The sequence below is a fragment of the Suricata suricatta genome, chromosome 5, assembly GCF_006229205.1.
Source record: "Suricata suricatta isolate VVHF042 chromosome 5, meerkat_22Aug2017_6uvM2_HiC, whole genome shotgun sequence".
Lineage (NCBI taxonomy): Eukaryota > Metazoa > Chordata > Mammalia > Carnivora > Herpestidae > Suricata > Suricata suricatta.
The window spans coordinates 9,485,928-9,491,430 of NC_043704.1; the positions used below are offsets into that span (position 1 = coordinate 9,485,928).

Here is a 5,503-nt window from a genome sequence, read left to right on the forward strand (position 1 = left end):
AGCCCCGCCCGCGCCGGGGGGGAGGGGGCCAGGCTCTGCGGCCGCGCGGGGACCCGGGAAGCCCACCCCCTCGCGCCCCGGCCCCGGGGCTCTCACCTTCATCCCCGGGGAGCGCGCCGGCTGCGGGAGGGCGGCCCAGGTACGCACGGCCGCGCGTTTCAACTGTTCTTCGAAGGGCTCGCGTGCCCCCCTCGCCGGAAAATGCCCACGGAGGCCGCGGCGGGGGTGGGGAAGAGGCCGCCTCCGCGTTTCAGACATCTCAGGAATTCCGGACGCTTCGCCCGAATCCGGGATGCCCCTGCGGCTGACACCTTGATTAAATCCTGCCTCTCGATTTTTACGGCAACCAATGCCAACGATCAGATATTATGCACGGAGCCATCGTAACTTTTTTAGGCAGTGCACGCTCTCGCAGGCTTTCCCACCTATTTCAAACCCCTCCCCACCTTTCTGGGCGCAGCCTTTCCTTCTGGATCGGAATGCCTCTAACATTCACCCTCCTGAGCTATTCCTGTGTCCTAGTTGTCTCACTCCCTGTTTTTCTCTTTGATGCACCATCTCAGCCTCCCAATTCTTAATTCGCCCACCGCTCTTTATTAATATTCTGACTTCCGTTTGTTTTTAGTTTATCTCTTCTGCCTGGCTAAACCTCTCTAGGTGTGCTTCCCAGGTATGAGAATCTATTTATGCTGGTAGCCATGCTGTGCTGGCTACTTTGTAATTAGCAGACAGCCACTAGCTAAAAATTATATTGGCACTTAAAAATATTACGCCAAAAAGGATGATGCGGATATTATTTTACACCATGTCACAAATTTATTGATTTCTAAGCTTATTTTCCCACCATATAATAGTGTTCCTACCAGTTTTTTCTTAAGCTGTTCATAAATACGTTAGCAACAGATATGGTCTTGTTGATGTACAGAAAGACCCCGTGATAAGTACTGGTCCCTCTCCTACGTGACTCAAGGAGAGACCCTTGCTTTAAATGATTTACAACAAATGTTTCTCTCCTGCACTTATCAGAACGTTGGTATAAGGCAACAATCAAATTAGCACAGGCCCTGAAAAAGATAGACTAAACCTAAAATAAATCAGCTAAAAAGTACTCAGGCAAATAGCTTACTTCAGATTGGTTCTCCATGTTATCAAAAGTTCTTTTGGGGGGCACCTGGTTGGCTTAGTCAGTTAGGCATGAGACTCCTGATCAGTCTGCTCAAGTCATGATCTCAGGGTTCTTGGGTTGGAGCCCCAGTTCCTCCTAGGGGAGCCTGGTTGGGATTCTCTCTGCCCCTACCCCGCCCCAGTAAATAATTTTTGTAAGTTGTTTTGGATTGCTGCCCCTCAAACTTGCCCCCCCCATGCAATTAAAAGCCACATTGAACTTGATTGTTTTTGAAGGAAGTAGCCAAAGATGTCCCTATTGAGGTGAGAGACCCTACCTTGACTGCTCCCAATCTCACACTTAACACAACTTACACAACCAACTCGTTCCTCCGCTGGCTTCTCTTCTCCCTGCTCCCCAGCCCCACCCTCACCCCCATTCACCAGTTTTACTTCTCCCAGAAGGCTTAAGCATTTGCAACCGGTAACACCAGATTTGAGTCAAATTTTTATTGCTGCTGATGAAGGAAACTTGCATAATTAAACTTCTAGGTAATGTATGACAATGTCTGAGGCAATGTGCCCTTGTCTTCAGTCAAATCAATCTGGAAGATCAGGTTGAGGCAGAATCTTGAGCTAATAATCATGCATAATGGAAGGCATTGATGGTCTCCCCAGCTAGAAGGCTATATCCCTCCCCCCAGCACCCTCACCCCGAGCCTGACAGCCTTACACAACATCGATCCATGAACTATCTGTCCAGGTTGGAGTGCTGTAAAATTAGTTTTATATAGGGCTTCACCTAAAAAGTAACCTGTAAATCGTACTGGCTCCCAACAAGTAAACACAGGTAGGCAGGAAGGACTCTGGCAGAAATGCCAGTTCCGCGTTGACCAGGTTTGTCACTGTCATCTGAGACTTACCCCTAGCAGACTCAGTGGCAGATGTATCTAATCATAGAAGTGAACCTCTAAGAGCAGAAACCCGCGCCCCCATCCCAACTCAATTAATAACACCCTCCATTTACCCAGTACATCCTGGGATATCTAGCCTCATAGCAACAATACATCTCCATTATACCGATGAGAAGATAAGTCCTGAGTAATTCAAATAACTTTCCCAAGGTCATACCGCCAGTACATGGTAAAGCCAAAATTGAAACACGGGTGTCATTGCAACACCTATGTTCTTTCCACACCAAAATGGTTCAAGGATATTTGGAGATTGGGTGCTTCTAGAGTAATCAAGAGTAAGCCCTAATCAAATCTGACTTATGTCCTTTTAGAAAGGGGAAATTTGGACAGAGACAGAAACACACCCAGGGAAGACGAAGGGAAACACCTTCTACGAGCCAAGGAATATCTGCCAGAAACTTAAAGAGAAGTTTGGAACCAATTATTGCTCCCAGCCTTTAGAAGGAACTAACCTCCTGACACCCGAATTTTGGAGTTGTAGCCTCCAGAACTGAGAGGCAGCAAATTTCTGTCAAGCCACCTTTGTGGTGCTTTGTTTTGGCAACCCTAACAAGCAAATTCAGAGACCTGAACCAAGATGCCCGGGTTTTTTGTTTCTTTCCACTTGTGTTAATGACCGACCTTGGTGGTGCATATACTAAGCTCAGAAGTTCAGTAGTTGGAGCCCTGCCAGAGATTATAACCCAAACTTTCCGTGGACAAACTAACAAATATTCCTGTCTCTGCCCCTCATACCAGGTGAGAAGGTGAACTGTTGACAATGGTGCAGCTGGAATTTGACACTCGTGTTCTTCTTACAGACTTCTGAATGAAGGTCCTTGATTGATCGCTTTATACAAGTTTGTTTGTTCGAGACCCACTTAGGGGCTTGGGATTCTCTCTCTCTCCCTCTCTCTGCCCCTTCTCTCTCTCTCAGAATATATAAACAAACAGTTAAAATAAGTAATTAAAGCTGCATAAACATTGCACAAATACATTTTACACACCTGTCCAGCTATTCCTTAGGGTAAGCTAAGGGCATGTATTTTTTTTTTTAATGTTTATTTATTTTTAAGGGAGACAGAGACAGAGCATGAGTGGGGTAGGAGCAGAGAGAAAAGGAGACACAGAATCCAAAGCAGGCTCCAGGCTCTGAACTGTGAGCACAGAGCTCGATGCAGGGCTCAAACCCACAAATGGTGAGATCATGACCTGAGCTGAGGTCGGATGCTTAACCAACCGAGCCACCCAGGCGCCCCTAAGGATATATATTTTTAAAAAGCTTTGATTCCTATTGCCAAATATCCCTCAGAAGTGATTTCACCAATGTGCAGTCGTTAAAGTACTATGTGAGAATGACTTTTTCCCACGCTCTATCACTCTCTTGTTTTAATTTGCATTTCTTTGATTATTTAATGTCCTCTGTCTTTTATATATGTTTATTGGCCATTTATGCCCTGCCTGTATATATGTTCCATGCTTATCTGGGAAACAGGTGAGATTTTATTGATTTAATTTTAATTTTGATTTTTTTATTTTTAATTTTAATTTTTTTTTATTTTACTGCAGAAAAGAAAAAAGGGAACAAAGGAAAGAAAACTGGAAGGCAATCTGTAGCTCTTAGGTTGGTGTGTAATGTCAGCACCAGACGCTCATCACCCTCATCTGTCTGTGGCCATCTCTGTTCCTAACTATCTCGCCAGGGGATCAAACCCGGACCTTCTCCCTGCCTCCACCTCTGCCCTCACCCCCTGCCCTCACCCTCCTGCCTCCTCTGGCTGAGACACTTGACCAAGTGCTCTGCCTCCATTCTGCTAGCATCAGGAGGTTGTTTACAAGGTCATTTTGACGCCAAGTGTGGATCTAATGGTGCCGTCCTTAAAAAGGAGGACAATATTCATTACATTCCTATCATGTAAGAATGTTTACCAGTATTACTGCATGAATTATAGTTAACATTTTATTTTCCTGGGACATCAAGTTAAAGGCTAAATAGAAAATGGGAATGGTTAAATAGAAAATGTAATAGTATCTATTTTGCACTCTTTGGAAATAGCTTGAAACAGTATTTAAAAATTTTTTTTAATGTTTATTTATATTTGAAAGAGAGAGAGAGTGGGGGAGGGGCAGAGAGAGAGCCAGAGACCGAATCAGAAGCAGGCTCCAGGCTCTGAGCTGTCAGCACAGAGCCCGACGTGGGGCTCAAACCCACGAACTGTGAGATCATGACCTGAACCAAAATCGGAAGCTCATCTGACTGAGCCACCCAGGCGCCCGAAACAGTATTTTGCAACATTTGGCAAGACTTGAAAAGGAATACACTCTAATATATTGATTCATAGGTATACAATAGCTTCCTCAAAATTAACAGATTGGGAGAAAAAGCCCTAATGAAACTGTGAAAAACAATTAAGTACTTGGAATTAAAAATTAGGTGGAAGACACAGAAATCACAAAGGTCACTTACTTCCACGCTTCATTAACTCAACAGTTCTTGAGTTTGGTATTATTTTCTTGGCTTTCTAAGGTAGGTATGTAATGAACATCATTTAATATGCCTACTGCGTTTGTTGTTATGTGCATTTCCTGCTACGGTCTTTAACGTTTTTGCTATTTTGCTTCCATCCAATTCAAAAGACGTTTTGCATTTGTAGCAGTGGGTTACTTCACTGCATTTCCATGCCTGCTTCGTAACTAGCAGTGTTCTCTTGGAGCAAGGACCCTACATTTTCAGCCTTGCACTCACTACCGCCATATCTGGTTCACCATTAGTACAATTTCGTTTTGTATTTTTTAACTGAGTGATGAGCTCCAGCCATGTGCTTCCTCTTTTCCTCCTCCCTGTCTGACGTTTTAGGCCCTCCTAAAAGTTTAGGGGAAACTGTCCAGGGACTTGGACAGAAGCAGGAAAATGCTCTTCTGATCTTAAAATGGGTGGAATTTCTCTAGCATAAGAGGCAAGCTTGTTGCAGTCAGCAAAGCCAGCAGAAGAAAATCCCACGGCACAGACCGCGCTGTTCGTGATTCCCACGCAGCTGGTTCCTTCTGCTGCTGCGGTGTTTCTCAAACCAGGGCCTGTGCACACTCCGCCGTTCACCCCAGGCATCTCCGGTTTGAGAAACGATAAATTTGGGCGTGCTATGTGGACATAGGTTTAGGGAGGACCTCTGTGTCACTGGCTCTTTTTATTTATTATTATTATTTAATGTTGATTTTCGAGATAGAGAGACAGAGCACAAGCAGAGGAGGGGCAGAGAGAGGAAAGGGGACACAGAATCCGAAGCCGGCTCTAGGCTCTGAGCCATCAGCACAGAGCCCACTGCCCCTCCCCTCCTCATGATCTATCTCTCTCTGTCTCTCAATAATAAATAAAAATGTCAAAAAAAATTTTAATAAATAAATGTACAGAACAGAATATAGAGGACCAGACAAAAAGAGCCACCAAT

At 44.7% G+C, this 5,503-nt stretch overlaps 1 long non-coding RNA gene across 1 annotated transcript; it reads left to right on the top strand.

Annotated features, from left to right (window-relative positions):
* The first annotated feature begins 1,255 nt into the window (after positions 1–1,255).
* Positions 1,256–4,115, top strand: LOC115291490. The gene is made up of 3 exons (XR_003908486.1): positions 1,256–1,656; positions 2,817–2,892; positions 3,627–4,115. It is a non-coding gene; the product is annotated as an uncharacterized LOC115291490 (long non-coding RNA).
* Positions 4,116–5,503: the final 1,388 nt, after the last annotated feature.